The sequence below is a fragment of the Euprymna scolopes genome, chromosome 35, assembly GCF_053919585.1.
Source record: "Euprymna scolopes isolate OS-2025 chromosome 35, ASM5391958v1, whole genome shotgun sequence".
In the NCBI taxonomy this organism is placed as follows: domain Eukaryota; kingdom Metazoa; phylum Mollusca; class Cephalopoda; order Sepiida; family Sepiolidae; genus Euprymna; species Euprymna scolopes.
In genome coordinates, this window is record NC_136516.1 from 62,551,207 (window position 1) to 62,569,269 (window position 18,063).

Sequence of the window (18,063 nt, forward strand, 5' to 3'; positions counted from 1 at the left end):
TAACATTATTCAACAAACAATCCTTGCTTAGTTAATACGGATTGAGGTGATTTTATTATAAAAAATTTAGAAATAAATAACTATTTATAAATAATTAGAAAAAACAATTTATAAATATTTATGATAACCCATTTATAAATAATTAGAAGAAACAATTAATAATTATAATAAAATATTTTATAAATAATTAGAAGAAATAATTTATAAATAATTCGAATGAAATAATAGAAGAAACAATTTATAATAAACCATTCATAAATAATGAAACAATAAATGGAAATTTATATATAAAAAATTAGAAAAACAATTTATAAATAATTAGAGGAGAAACAATTTATAATTAGAAGAAAAAAACATTTAAATAATTAAAATAAACCACTTATAAAAAATAGAAAAACAATTTATAATAAACCATTTATAAATAACAAGCGACGGGTACCCGCCGTTGCCCGGGTGTTTTTCGGGGTATGTGAAAAAACCCCGAAAATGTGAAAAAAAAAAACAGGTGCCCGTGAAAAAAAAAACGAAGCCTTCACGACGCGCAGTTGGAAAATAGTAAAGTGTTAAAAAAAAAAACAGGTGCGGGTTTTTGATTGACGTGACGGCGATAGGTATTCAGCAGTTACGATTTTGTGCGGACAGTTTTGAATGAGGTGAATAAATCAGTTTGTTTGTTTTTAAAAACCCGCTCCCTGTTTATTAGGAGGAGCGAAATGAAAGCTACCGTTTGATATGACGAAGTCGACATTGAACAAAGGTTACTTAGCTCTCTTGAGACAACTGGCTTTCGGCCTGTTGTATTTATTTGCTTCCCACTGAGACAATAAGGCACACGGCCGTTTTTTAATGTGGAGAGAGAGGGAGGGGGGAGGAAAAGGGGGGAGCAGCTCCCGAGAGGTGGGAAATGGGAGCTGGATAGTAACTGTTGGCATGAAGGGTTGCCCCTACATTGACCAAGGTCAGATATGTGGGGTTACCCCCACATAAGGTCTGTGCTAGTCTTTGCTTGCAGCATCTGTCGGAACAGATACTACACTTTGATCTTGTCCCCCGTGCAGCCAAAGCGGGGGGGGGGGCTGGCTTTCGGCCTGTTGTATTTATTTGCTCCCCCACCGAGCAAATTAGGCACAAGGCCAATTTTTAATGTGAGGAGTGAAGGGAGGGGGAAGGGATAAAGGGGACCAGCTCCCGAGAGGAGCGAAATGGGAGCTGATTAAAGGTCAAGCATGTGGGGTTGCCCCCACATCTGGTCTTTGCTAGTTATAGCTAGTCCCAGCTAGTCATAGCTTGCAGTATCTGCCGGAACAGATACTACATTTGATCATATCACCCGGGCTCCGGAGGGCGCGCGGGCAAGTGGCCTGTCGGCCTGTTGTATTTATTTTCTCCCCCACCGAGCAAATTAGGCACAAGGCCAATTTTTATTGTGAGGAGTCAAGGGAGGGGGAAGGGAAAAAGGGGACCAGCTCCCCAGTAGGAAGAATTTGGAGCTGGTTAAAGGTCAAGCATATGGGGTTGCCCCCACATCTGGTCTTTGCTAGTCATAGCTAGTCCTAGCTAGTCATAGCTTGCAGCATTTGCCGGAACAGATACTACACTTTGAACATGTCACCCGGGCCCCGGAGGGTGCGCGGGCAAGCGGCCTGCGGCCTGTAGTATTTATTTGCTCCCCCACCGAGCAAATTAGGCACAAGGCCAATTTTTATTGTGAGGAGTCAAGGGAGGGGGAAGGGAAAAAGGGGACCAGCTCCCGAGAGGAGGGAAATGGGAGCTGGTTAAAGGTCAAGCATGTGGGGTTGCCCCCACATCTGGTCTTTGCTAGTCATAGCTAGTCTTAGCTAGTCATAGCTTGCAGTATCTGCCGGAACAGATACTACACCTTGATCATGTCACCCGGGCCCCGGAGGGCGCGCGGGCAAGCGGCCTGTGGGCCTGTTGTATTTATTTGCTCCCCCACCGAGCAAATTAGGCACAAGGCCAATTTTTATTGTGAGGAGTCAAGGAAGGGGGCAGGAAAAAAGGGGACTAGCTCCCGAGAGGAGGGAAATGGGAGCTGGTTAAAGGTCAAGCATGTGGGGTTGCCCCCACATCTGGTCTTTGCTAGTCATAGCTAGTCTTAGCTTGCAGCATCTGCCGGAACAGATACTACACTTTGATCATGTCACCCGGGCCCCGGAGGGAACGCGGGCAAGTGGCCTGTCGGCCTGTTGTATTTATTTGCTCCCCCACCGAGCAAATTAGGCACAAGGCCAATTTTTATTGTGAGGAGTCAAGGGAGGGGGAAGGGGAAAAGCGGACCAGCTCCCGAGAGGAGGGAAATGGGAGCTGGTTAAAGGTCAAGCATGTGGGGTTGCCTCCACATCTGGTCTTTGCTAGTCATAGCTAGTCCTCGCTAGTCATAGCTTGCAGCATCTGCCGGAACAGATACTACACTTTGATCATGTCACCCGGGCCCCGGAGGGCGCGCGGGCAAGCGGCCTGTCGGCCTGTGGTATTTATTTGCTCCCCCACCGAGCAAATTAGGCACAAGGCCAATTTTTAATGTGAGGAGTCCAGGGGGGGGAAGGGAAAAAGGGGGCCAGCTCCCGAGAGGAGGGAAATGGGAGCTGGTTAAGGGTCAAGCATGTGGGGTTGCTCCCACATCTGGTCTTTGCTAGTCATAGCTAGTCATAGCTTGCAGTATCTGCCGGAACAGATGGTATTTATTTGCTCCCCCACCGAGCAAATTAGGCACAAGGCCGATTTTTAATGTGAGGAGTGAAGGGAGGGGGAAGGGAAAAAAGGGGACCAGCTCCCGAGAGGTGGGAAATAGGAGCTGGTTAAAGGTCAGACATGTGGGGTTGCCCCCACATCTGGTCTTTGCTAGTTATAGCTAGTCATAGCTTGCAGTATCTGCCGGAACAGATACTACACTTTGATCATGTCACCCGGGCCCGGAGGGCGCGCGGGCAAACGGCCTGACGGCCTGTTGTATTTATTTGCTCCCCCACCGAGCAAATTAGGCACAAGGCCAATTTTTAATGTGAGGAGTCAAGGGAAGGGGAAGGGAAAATGGGGACCAGCTCCCGAGAGGAGGGAAATGGGAGCTGGTTAAAGGTCAAGCATGTGGGGTTGCCCCCACATCTGGTCTTTGCTAGTCATAGCTAGTCATAGCTTGCAGTATCTGTCGGAACAGATACTACACTTTGATCTTGTCCCCCGTGCCGCCGAAGCGGGTGGGGTGGCCTGACGGCCTGTTGTATTTATTTGCTCCCCCACCGAGCAAATTAGGCACAAGGCCGATTTTTAATGTGAGGAGTCCAGGGAGGGGGAAGGGAAAATGGGGACCAGCTCCCGAGAGGAGGGAAATAGGAGCTGGTTAAAGGTCAAGCATGTGGGGTTGCCCCCACATCTGGTCTTTGCTAGTCATAGCTAGTCCTAGCTAGTCATAGCTTGCAGTATCTGTCGGAACAGATACTACACTTTGATCATGTCACCCGGGCCCCGGAGGGCGCGCGGGCAAGCGGCCTGACGGCCTGTAATTAGAGTCGAGTTTCGCTTTTTTTATACCGAAAACTGAATGTAACGCGTGCCGATGCGGGAAATGTCGAATAATTAACGTTTGAAAGTCAATAAAATTTAATAGACAGGTGAGCTCCGTGGGTAACTCTGAGATATTACAATTTATAGATGATATGAAAAGTTTTAAGAAGTTGTGAACCGAGCAAGCGCTTCTCTGAAAGAAGCCTTTTGTGGGCATCGAGGAAAAGCGTACATACATACATACATACATACATACATACATTTTTGCTTTTATATATATAGATTATAAGAAACAATATATAAATAATTATATAAACAATTTATAAATAATTAAAAGTAACAATTTATAAATAATTATAAAAACCATTTATAAATAATTAGAAGAAACAATATATAAATAATTATAATAAACCTTTTATATATAATTGGCAGAACTACCCAGTGTTGCCCATGTTATGAAAAGGGACAGACCTCAATAAGTAAGAAAGCAAAAGTAGATATGATATTTGGAAAAAGTTAGAATTGAATCCAGTAGGCAAGTGTTAAAAGATAATAGATATTTAATCCTAGGAATGCAGAACGATTGTCATTGTTCTTGCAAATAACTAAATATTATTTATGTCAAAGGTAGATATCTAATTGTCCATTCTTTTAGAAATAACTGGATATCAAAAATATCAGTTAAAAGAATAGACAATAACAAAGTTGAAAATGTTATATAATAAATATGTTAAATGATACAATTTAATTTACAGATTTCTTTTGTTTATGAGAGATGTTAGATACATGTGCAAAAGGCACGGGTAAATTGAAAAGTGATAAAGTCATGTTGGTTGACTACACTTCTGACGTCATAAAGAAAGGAGATTCTCAATATATTGAGACGGGGTTCGAGTTAGAGACAATCAGAGAATCACAGTCACAGTGAGACGAGAGTCAGACAGCGGTTTAGTGAAGCTGATGTCCTTCGAGACAAAAGGGAGAAGAGGAAACAATGTAGCCATACAAGCTTGAATTCTTGAGTCATCAATCAGCCGGCTGATGAATAAAGAATTACCATCGATATTTTCTAACTGTTTTTCTTCATGTCATCATCCTACAATTGAAAGGTAAATGTGTTTTGTCTACCATCATCTTAAACGAACTTTGTGTAACCCCCTTCCAAGTAATGTGTCCCCTCTTCCATCATCAGTAATTGTCTCTCCCCTCCTCTGCATTAGCAAGAACTGCTGCATAAATGTCTCAGATCCGTATTATAAGAAAGGAATTATCATCACAGTTGTCATGATGTACCAAGAATGTAAATGTCATTATCATCTTTGTTCTGAATCCCTGTATTATGTGTCTCCAATATGTACCCCGACTATTCAACACAAAAGTAAACTAAAAAAAGTGTTTTTTTTTTTGTTTTTTTGTAAATGAAGCAATTGGATGATATGGTAAATATTATTTTAAAGTTTTAATAAAAGCTTCTACCTCTTTTTCATTATACTAAGGGGAAGTAATTATAGATAATATTTAGACGTCCCTTTGCGCCTGGCAGCTATGCTCCAAAATTGCTAATAATCAGTCAAGTAATTATGGTGTGAATTTTAATCAAACAAATATAAAACATTTAATGCTGAAATTTTACAGTGGCTTTATTTAAGATCACATTCAATTATATTCTGATGGATCGTGCTTAAATAATAACGTTATTATTTGGAAGGGAAGCTTTGTAAACTATTCTGTACTTACATATGCTATGCAGAAGAAGGATATTTTTTTTTAGATAGGATTTTAAGATTAAATTCAGTTGTTCTGGCATGATTTGTTTATTAAAATGTTAGGTGAAAGTACAGATTAGTTGGAAAACTCCTCTCCCTTCGCATGAGTATCTAAAAAAGAAAACAAAACAGAAATGTAGTGATAATTAAAAAATAGAAGATTAAGAAGAAGAAGAAGAAGAAGAAGAAAAAGAAATGTTATCGCATTGTCAGACGCATGCTCAACCGAACACACAAACACATGCATGCACGAACTATAATAAAAACAATTAGTGAAGGAGAGTGAGAGAGGGGAGGGGTGTAACCCCTTTATACACAATGTGGACTATGTAGAATAATAGGGAACAGCAGTCCGACGGCTACAAAGCCACTGATTTGTATCGCACACACACACACACACACACACACACACACACACACACACACACACACACACACAACTGTAATGACCTATGCATTAAATAAAACTTGAGGCCGAGCAAACGTGAAGAAATCATCCCGGTGACAACTGGTAGCAGTGGTAAGACTAAATATTTAATGATAAAAATAGGGATTCCTTCCTCTTATGATGTTGCGATTGTGATGGTGTTGCTCATTGGATGCAATGTAGTATTTTATTATCACGACTGAATGTGTCTAAAATGGTGTTCAAAAGCGACATAAAATAGTGTCTATTAGCCTTAATGTATTGAGTTTTTATGTGGCATCTGTTGTTACAAACCTACAATACTTTTGTCCAGAGGGGTATTCCCGCAGCTACTTTATTAATATAGAATAGATTAGACGGAAGAATTTATAAATCATTAGAAGAAAAAATTTAGAAATAATTATAATAAACCATTTATAAAAAGTTAAAATAAAGAATGAAAAAATAATTATAAGAAACCATTTAAAATTAAATAGAAGAAATCATTTAATATTTAGAAAAAACAATTTATAAATAATTGCAATGCACCGTTTACAAATAATTAGAAAAAAAAATTAATAAATTAATAGAATAAATAATTTATAAATAATCATAATAAATGATTCATAAAAAATAACAAGCAAAAATTTAGATATAATTTGAATAAACCATTTATAAGAAAATAGAATCAACCATTTATAAATGAACATTTCTTAAATAATTAGAAGAAACAATTAATAAATAATTATAATGAACTATTTATAAAAAATTAGAATAAACGTTTTATTAATAATTAGAATAAAAATTTATAAATAATTTAAAGACAAAATTTATAAATAATCATAATTAACTGTTTATAAATTATTAGAATATGTAATTTATAAATAATAAAAGGAAAAATTATAAATAATTCGAAGAAACATTTATAAATCATTATAATAAACAATTTATAAATAATTATAATAAATTACTTACAAATAGGTAAAAGAACCAATATATAAATAAATGAAATAAACAATTTATAAATAATTAAAATAAACCATTAATAAATAATTAGAAGAAACAATTATAATGAACCATTTTAAAATAATTTGAAGAAACAATTTAGAAATACTTTGATTATACCATTTATAAAAAGTTAGAATAAACCAATTTTAAATAATTAGAAAAAAACAATTCATAAAAAAATAAGAGGAAATAAATAATTTGAAGAAATAATTTATAATCAGAATAAAGAATTTATAAATTATTAGAATAAATTATAAATATTTTATAAATGACTATAATAAGCCATTTATAAATAATAATAAAAAACAATTTATAAAAAATTAGAAGAAAAAAATTATAAATATTTTGAAAAACAAGTTATAAATAATTTTTTATTTTATTTTTATTTTTTTAATTACATTTTCACTCCAAACAAAGCACAGTGCCACTTTGATGTAGGGGGCTACTATCAGGGACATAAGTTGCAGGGATAATATGTAGAGAGTTGAGCAGCAAGATGTCTGTTCACATTACACTTGAACTTCTGCATGTCAGTACAGTTGGGGAAGAAGGAACCCAGAAGAGAATTCCAAAGTCTAGCAGTTCTGAGGAAGAAACTATTAGAGTAGAAGGCTTTCTTACATCTAGGGATCTCTACAGTGTAGGGGTGGGATTTTGCTGCTTATCAGGTTTGTTGGGGTATTTTCATCGAAGGAGTACAAGGACTTGTAGTTTGTCGGAGCATCCACCATTAAAATACTTGTAAAGCAGGCAGAGGGATACAATATTTCGTCGATGAGACAGAGGTTGAAGCTTAGATTAGATCACAGATCACGATCTATCAGGTTGGCGATTCTCTTTTGAACCATGTCCAGGAGTGAGAGACTAGTAATAGATGCATCAGCCCAAAATGTGACAACAATACTCCATACATGAGCGAATGGTGACCTTGTAGAGATACAGGAAACTTTCAGGCATGGTAGAGAGCTTTGGCAATGTAACTGTTTCAACTCATGTTCCCTGTGAACGTTAAGTCAAGAAGTTTGAATGAAGTATTTTCAGGCAACGTATATTTAGCCATAGCTATTGGTGATTGAAAAGGTTCTTGTAATTATTAAAGGAAACGAGCTTAGTCTTGGCAGCATTGAATGTTACTATCCATTTTTTACCTCATTCCACTAGAGACTTGAGGTCTTCCTCTAGGGTTTCCGTCATTGCCTTGCATATTTTCATTTTCCTCTTGTAGCTGTTATAGAGTGTGGTGCTGACAGTAAATATACCCATCTTAGAGACTATTTTAACAGGGAGGTCATTAATGAATTTCAGGAATAATAAAGGTTCAAGGATCGACCTCTGAGTTACACCCGCATTTATATCATACTAGCATGGGTGCCCGGCGTTACCCGGGTGTTTGGATTTGTGTGTTGAGCAAAAAAAAAAAGTGAGGCTTGAACCTGTACCGTGAAGGAGGAAAAGAACGGGGAAAAACGTAACGTCTTTGCTGTTACGACCACCATGATGTAGGTTTAAATTAAGGTTAGACAATCGAAAAGAGAGGATGACTTTCGAAAATATCGGCGAAAAAAGCGCTCCCCTCCCTGTAGAAAAGTGCCCTGTTGAGAGTGAAGAAATTGATGTTTTTAGCCAATTTTCCAATATTTATCGTTTGAAAGGTCGAGCTTCAAAACGATACTGATCTTGTGAAAACTCGTCGCCTCTGTCGAAATTTTTAGGCAGACATGCAAACATACATACGTACATTTATATATTGGTAGCTCAAATTTTTCGACCCAAACTGATTAAAAAGCTTGCCCTATCTCTGAATACCCTTTATGTAAAATTTCAAATGTTTAGACCAGAAATTGTCTGAGTAATTTGGTAGAGACCGCAGAGGTCAAATTTTTTAAAACTTAACCCCTATTATGACCCCTTAACATTTACTGTTTTCGGCTCAAATCAAGTTATTAAGTTAGATCCATGTCCAAGGAACCTATATCTAAAATTTCAATTGTTTATACCGAAAATTGGCAGAGGAGTTTGGTAGAGTTCTCAAAGGTCAAATCGTTGAACTTTGACCCCTTAACAGCCAAATTTCTGGCCGAAAACGGATTACAAAGATTTTCCCTAATCTCAATACCCTGTATATCAAATTTCGAGTCTGTAGACTGAAAAGTGACAGAGTTATTGCGTAGGGAAATGTACACAGACAGACAGATAAATAACACACACAGACACTTTCACTTATATATATAGATGTTTAGACGTGAAGACAACCTGAATTCTTCTCTTATTTAAGAAGGATCTAATTATGTTTAATATTCGTCCAGTAATACCATAGAATCTGATTTTCATGAAAAATTCCATCGTGCTATACCGTAGCCATAGTTATATTTAAGGCTACTCCCCTCCTCTCCTCTGCCTTATCCAGTGCATGGATTACAGTTAGAATATTTATAATTATAATGATTAATAAACAATTTATAAATAATAAAAATGCACAAGTATAATTAATTATAACCATAATTATAATAAATCATACAAAAATAATTCAAAAAAAGAATTTATAAATAATTATGATAAACAATTTACAAATAAGTAGAAGAAACAATTTAGAAATTATTATAATAAACTAGGTAATTAGAAAAAAGTATTTATAAATAATTAAAAGAGACAATTCATAAATTATAAGGACTGTAAATAATTAGAATTTTTTAAATAATTATAATTAATTTATAAATAATTATACTAAACCATTTTAAAATTATCATAACATTATTATTATAACATTATTATAATTACTAAATAATTAGGAAACAGAATCTATAAATAATTAGAACAAACAATTTATAAACAATTAGATAAATATAATTTATCAATAATTATAATAAACTATTTATAAAATATAAGAGAAAAAAATTTACAAATAATTAGAAAAACAATTTATAAAAATTAGAAGAAAAATTTTATAGAAAATGATTATAAAACATTTATAAATAATAAGGAGAAACCATTTATAATTAATTAGAAGAAAAAAAATTTTTAAATTAAAAAACAATTTATAAATAACTAGAATAAACAATTTATAAATAATTTGAAAATACAATTCATAGATAATTACAATAAACAATTACAAATTATAATGAACATTTTTTTTTAATAATTTGAATAAACAATTTATAAATATTTAGGAGAAACTGTTTATAATTATAATAATTAGCGAATAATTAGAAGAAACGGTTTATAAAAAAAATAAAAGAAAACATTTTTAAATAATAATAAAAAATTATATACTAATTAGAAAAAACTATTTTTTAAATAATTTTTATAAGCAATTCATAGATAAGTAGAAATTATAAGAAACGATTTACAAATAATTAGAAGAAAAAATGTATAAATAACTATAATAAACCATTCATAAATAATTAGAGAAAACAATTTTTAATAATTAAAATAACAATTTTTAAATAGTTAAACAAAAATGCATGGATAATTAGAAGAAACAATTTACTAATAATTAAACAAAATTATAAATAATTTTAATAAACTAATTATGAATAATTACATTAAACAATTTATAAATAAAATAGGAGTAAGACTTTAGGAATAATATAAACAAACGATTTTTAAATAATTAAAAGGAATAACTTATAAATAATAAATAGAGATATTTTATGAATAATTACCATTTATAAAAAAAATAATATAAACAATGTAAAAATATTAAAAAGAAACAATTTATCAATAATTATTATAAACTATTTATAAATAATACGAACCAATTTATAAATAGTTAGAGGAAATAATTTATAAATTATTATACCCAAGCATTTATTAATCATTAAAACAAACAATTGTAAAAACAAACTTCCAAAAAACAATTTTTGAATAATTAGAAAGGAAAATTTATAAACAGTTAAAATAAATCATTGTTTAATAACAAGAACAATTTTTAAATAATGAAGTGGAATAATTTATAAATTATTAAAAGAAACAATTTATAAATAATTATATTTAAAAATCATTAGAGGAAACAATTAAAAATATTAAGAAAGAAAATCTATAAATAATAAAAGAAAATATAAATAATTTGGAAAAACAATTTATATATAATTTAAAGAGAAGTATATAAACAATGAAAAAGATTAATAAATAATTATAATAATCAATTTATAAATAAATAGAAGAAACAATTTGTACATATACATGATGCACAATTTGTAAATATTAAAAGAAACAATTAATTAATAATTATAATAAACTTATTATAAATAATGAAAAGAAACATTTATCAAGTTATTATAAACAAAACAATTCATTAATAATTAGAAAAAAACAATTTATAAATAATTAAAATAATAAACTATTAAGAAATAGTCAAATGAAACCATTTATAAGTAATTAAAGAAAACTTTTATAAGTAATAAGAAACAATTTATAAATAATTCCATAATAAACTATTTATAAATTATTATACAAACTAATAAAAAGAATTGTAGAAAACATTTATATATAATTGTATTAAGCTATAATTAAATAATTTTAAAGACAATAAATAATTGGAGAAATTTGTAAAAATAGATATAAACGCTCTTTATAAAAAATATCATAGACAATTAATAAATAATTAGAAGAAACAATAATTAGTAATTTAAAGAAACAATTTATAAATAATTTGCAAAAACAATACATAGCTAATTTAATAGACTATTTGTTAATAATTATAATGAACAATTTAAAAAATAATTTGAAGAAAAATCTTATAAATTATTAGAAGAAACTGTTTATAATTATAATAAACAATTTGCGAATAATTAGAAGAAACAATTTAAATAAATTAAAAGAAACAATTTCCAAATAATAAAATAAACATACAATTTTATTACAATTAGAAGAAACAATTTTTAAATAATTTTATAAGCAATTTCTAAATATTAAGAATACTTTTTATAAGAAACGATTTACAAATAATTAGAAGAAACTTTTTATGAATTATTATAATAAAACATTTATAAATAGTAAGCGATAAAAGTTACAGTGTTTAATAGCTAAACAGAAAATGTATACATAATTAGAAGAAACAATTTACAAATAATTAAAGAAAACATATATAAATGATTATAGTAAACCTATTTTAAATAATTAGAAAAAAACAAAAATAATTATAGTAAACCTATTTTAAATAATTACAAAAACAATTTATAAATCATTGGGAGAAACAATTTATGAATAATATAAACAAACAATTATTAAATAATTAGAAGAAATAATTTATAAATAATTAAAAGAAACATTTTTTAAATAAGTATAATTAACGATTTTTAGATAATTAATAAAACCAATTAAAAAATGGTAAAAGGAACAATTTATAAATAATTATTATAAATTATAATGTACAATTTATAAATAAGTAGAAGAAACAATACATAAATAGAAAAAAAACGAATAATATGTAATTAAATGAAACAATTTATAAATAATTAAAATAATTTATAATTAATTAAAAAAAGCGTCATAAATAGTTATAAATAATCAGAAAACGCTATTTTTAAATATAAATAAGCATTTTTTAAATATCTAAACAGTTTGACAAAATATACAGCATATTTACTTAAATAAACGTTATTTGAAAAGATATGCGATTAAAAATAAAAAGTTAATTGATATAAAATGTTTACGTATTTTTATATTTTTTTTATTATAAGGGGATTATTAAAAATAAATTTTTACGAAATTAAAATTCAAAGGATCTTGCTAATTTATATGAATGATGATTAAATTATATAATAATCAAATTATATGATGATTTTATTATATGATGATTAAATAATAATTAAATTCTATGATGATTAAATTCTATGATGATTTTATTATATGATGATAAAATTATTAGGTAATTTTATTATATAATAATTAAATTATATAATAATTAAATTATTTGATGATTTAATTATACATTAATTAAATCATATGACGATTTTATTATCTAATAATTAAATTATATAACGATTTCAATTATATGATAGTTAAATTATATGATGATTAAATTGAATTTTCAAATGAAAGTAAAATATTCCAAATATACTGAATTGGTGAATTAATAAATTAATTGATGTTTGATACAATAATTTATTGATTTATAATACACTTATAATTGATGTCAAATACAAAAATAAATGATGTCCAATGCAAAATTAATTGGTATATAAAGCAAAAATATTAATATAATGTATAATAAAATATATATGATGAATACAATATTAATTACTGTGTAATACGAAAAACATATAACGTGTAATATAATAATAATTGACGTCGAATACAATATTAATTAATAAAATATAATACAATAATGGTCAATTCATTTTAAATTATTATTATTATTATTGTATTTAAAGTCTATCTTTGTTGCATTGAATTATTTAATTATTATTGTATTACACATTATTAGTTAATTATAATCATCATCTAAATATTCACTACTCCCTCTATGGATGTATGCACTTAATCTATAAGGAACATCTTCCTGCCAGGGTGGTACTAAACTATAACATTTTAAATTTGCAATCGCATCAACATATTTTGCTGTCGCTTTGGGGCATTTCTCCAATTCCTTTTTCATCATTGCTTCTAATTGCTTAGAATCGGTGACCTTTTGACCAAAGCATATTCTGGTGAAACTGTTCACATGCGTAGTTCTTTTTCAATCTGTACATATCAGGTTGACAAGACATTTCTTGTGGTTTTTAACTTTGAAATTCCAATGAACATATCTTGGCTCAAAAAAAAATTTCTTGATCAAAATAAGCACCGTCAGAATCAACACATTTTTGTCAACGCAAAACAAATGTATTTATGCCAGTAACGTAAAAATCTTGCGTTCTGGTGGTGAGGAAGCTGCTGAAGACGTTTTTGATATCGTTTAGGTTTTTGAAGCATTTCTCACATAAAAAGTTGTTGAGGTGCTTCAAAAGTGGGAGTCGGTAGGGGTATGGTCTGGAGAGCATGGCGGATGAGGCAGAGTTTCGCAACCCAATTTGTTCAACTTCTGCAGTGTCGGTTTAGCAACGTGAGGTTGGGTATTGTGGAGGAGAATTGGGCCTTTTCGGTTGTCTAATACTGAGTGTTATTGTCGAAGTTTCTGACACATTTCTTCCGTCTGTTGACAGTACTTATCCAGTTTATAACTTTTAATCTGATGATAGCCCCAAAAGTATATGAGTTTGTTTTTAGGCGTTTCTGACCGCAGAATACTCCAAAAAGTTCAATAGCTATTCTGGTCACCCAGAATAACTCTCCCAATATGATAGCTTGGCCTTGATCGTCTATATGAGGACAGGGTTGGTTGGTTGGTTGGTTGGTTGATTGATTGGTTGCTTGCTTGCTTCTAGTTTCTTCACTTTCTTTCATCTTGAGTCTAAGAAAACGGCACATATATACAACGATCATCGATACTCTGTCACTTAGCAATGTCAACAAATTTGTACAGGGTATTTTTTTTCGACTATCAGTCTATCTGCAAAAGAATTTAAAATCGATGCACTAATCATGCAAAAGAATTTAAAATCGATGCACTAATCATGCAAAAGTTCCTATATATCATTGTCTAGTTCACTATAAAAAGCAAACGTTCAGTACTAATCAAAGGCGACCCACTCTCCTTTCCACTTGGATTTATTTTTTCATATTATCTTTCCTTGGATCATGGTCTGGTCTGGGATTAAAAGCTTGGTCCAATAAAGTTCATTAAAAATTCTTTATCCTGAACGAAAAACAAAAGAAAAATGGTATTTTTTTTTTTATCTTACAATTGTATTTTCTGGGATGAAAGTTCATTCATGTTCTATTCTAGGGAAGATGACTTTTGGTTGTCGTTCAATTTGCAAAGCACCCATTTATCAAGTTTTTTTTTTTTGTCTTTTCAATCCTTCTTAAATGGTTCAACATTGTCGTATATGTTACATCTAATCCAGAAGCAAGTTCTCAAACAGTTATACATGGATTAGCTTTGACTAAAGCTCTTAATTGATTGTTGTCAGCATCCGATAGCCAACCACTACACTCATCATCTTCAAGATTCTCGTCGCTGCCACAAAATTTCTTAAACCACCTTTGTGTTGCGTGTTCAGCAGTGGTTTCTGGGCCAAAGGCTTCCTTGATATCACAGGCTGTTTCAGCAGCTTTTCAGCCTAGCTTGAATTGAAATAAGAAAATTCTGTGAACTTGCTTTTTTCCCTCTTGTATTCAACGTTCTGAAAAGAAGACATAATATTTAAAGTAAAGGAATTATAATAAAATCTTATTTGAAAGTACATCATTTGAAATAAAAAAATTGGCAAAAATTTTCTTGTCAACCCAATATAAGGATACTTCCATGGTTTTCCCTTCCCAACTACCAAAAGATCACCTGCTTTATTAATAACTGTTATTAATAACTGTTCTAAGCCACATTGTTTAATAGTAGCCTTTTGAAATATCTCTGGAGCCGGAGCAATACCAAATGATAAAACTTGCTATCAAAACCAACCATATGCAAAACTTGTAGATGTAGGATTAAGACGACTTTACTGTCTGCCAGTTCTGGAAGTAAATCGTCCAATACAAATAACTGATAATGTTTCCGTTTAAGAACTTTATTTAAATGTGTATTTTAATGTATATGTATAGGTGTTTGATCTGTACATATTCGTAATTTTCCGTTTTTCTTGGTCACTAGTGTTAATACACTTACTGGTTCAACCACTTCCGTTTCTAGCAGTTTTTTTCTAATTCAGCTTCCAATTTATCTTTAATTGCTACTGGTATTCTTCGTACACCATTCTCATCATCTTCATAACACCATTAGGTGTTATTCTTGGATCCACTTCCAAATGTACGTTTCTCGGTAACTCATCCGATTCCTCCTCGAATATGCTTTTCAATTCTGTTGTAATGTTCTCCAGGTGCTGGCGGCTGAATACATCCAGTTGAGATACTTTGGCAACCATCTTGAACTTTTATTATTATTGACTGAGATGAGTGTTATCTTCTGAACTGCATTCGTTTGTCCCAATGAATTCTTTCAACAATATTTTTTCTCATGATAACCCCCCCACACACACAAACACACACACATTTCGCTTACATGGTTTAATGACTGTTTTTCTCTCAAAAAAGAATCGCATTAATTTCAAGCCACATGTGACACTCTGTCCAAAAAATCAGTAATTTTAAATTCCATGCTTTTCTAATGAAATCCTCATTTAGCTAATCCTGCATAATGAACACTCGTTACAAGAAAACACTTACGTTGAAACGATTTGAATAAATATTCCTAACATGTAAATAAATGCTGTTATTTCATATTAATACAGTGATTTCAAGTTCTTTGTTAAGTGTCGTTATTTTCCGGCGTTATTTCTATATTTTTATTTTATGTATGTGAGGATGTGCCTTATTGAAAACCTATTAATCGGCGATCTGGTTAAATTTATCTTTAACGGCCCTCTGCAGATATTCTACTACTTTCGACTTCAAGAGATTCCTGCACCTGCAACCTCAGTCCTAAAAATTGATAGATCTCGATTATGAAATGGTGAACACCAACTCACACTCTTACTAGTTCATAACTCTACGGTTAGTACCTTTAATTAGTAGCATGAGTTTATTATATATTAACAATGCTCCACTATCAAACTGCAAAACAATTGGCTTTGCTTACACCACCATCTCCGCCTTTATTACCACTTGTCTTACAGAATTTATTTTTCCTTTTGTTGTGACCATGTCTGTATGTTGATAGGGTGAACCACCACCACTATTACACCTGCTGTGTTTCAAGTGCTTAAATCTTCTTTTTTCTCAATGATTTGCATTTTAATAGCAAAATCGTTATTCACATTATATTTGAAGCATGTCTCCCCCCCCCCTTTTTTTTTCACCCCAAACAAGTCATATTGCCACTTAGGTGTAAGTGGCTACTATTTGAGACCATATCTACAGGAAAAATATGTAAGATTTGAGCAGCGAGATACCTGTTCACATTACATTTAAATGTCAGTACAGTCAGGAAAGCTGAAGACCGGGAATGAATTCGAAAGTCTACTAATCTAAGGAAGAAACAATTAGAGTAAAAGGTTTTCTGGTATTTAGGTGTGAGATCTTGCTGCTTGTCGGGTTAGTTTATGTCAAGGGGCAGATAAAATGTTGCTATTTATAAAATATTAATGATAACACGGTAATTGAAAACATTATCACATAAGCAAACAATAGAATGTTCTTCAATAGAATAATCAGTGTAATATTAGTTCAGATTAAACAGTGAATTAAAAAAACAAATATATTCTAGCCAAATATGGAGAACTGCTTGAGATATATTATTACAAGAAATAGAACTTACTATAAGTAAGGCATCACTTTTTTCTAGAGATTAAAATTCAATCAAAGGTACTTATAAACCAGTTAGTGATAACTACGTCACTATCTTTTCTAGATAATCTGATAATTTGGCATGTAAGTAATAAGATTTGAGGGAAAGATTGTACATCGCAACTTTTGCAATTTTTTCATAGTGGTAAGAAAATAGAATGAATCAATAAAGGAGTACAAATATTTATACAAGATTAATGATAAAAATGTTGCTATTTATGGAATATTAATGCAAATGCTGTTGCCATTTATACAATATAATTGTTAATAATGTTTCTATTTATAGAATATTAATGATAATAATGTTGCTATTTATACAAAATTAAAGATAATTATGTTTGTATTTATACAATATTAATGATAATAATGTTGGTATTTATACAATATTAATAATAATGTTGCTATTTATACAAAATTAAAGATAATTATGTTTGTATTTATACAATATTAATAATAATAATGTTGGTATTTATACAATATTAATAATAATGTTGCTATTTATACAATATTAATGATAATAATGTTGCTATTTATATAATATGATGATACTAATACTGCTATTTATACAATATTAATGATAATAATGTTGATATTTATACAATATTAATGATAATAATGTTGCTATTTATACAACATTAATGATAAAATGTTGCTATTTATAAAATAGTAATAATAATAATAATAATGTTGCTATTTATACAATATTAATTATAATAATGTTGATATTTATACAATATTCCTGATAATAATGTTGCTATTTACAAAATATTAATGATAATAATGTTTCTATTTGTACAATATTAATGATAATTATATTGCTATTTATACAATATTAATGATAATAATGTTGTTATTTATACAATGTTAATGATTACAATGTTGCTATTTATACAATATTAATGAAATTATGTTTAATTTATACGATATTAATCATATTAATGTTGCTATTTATACAATATAAATGATAATTGTCTCGCT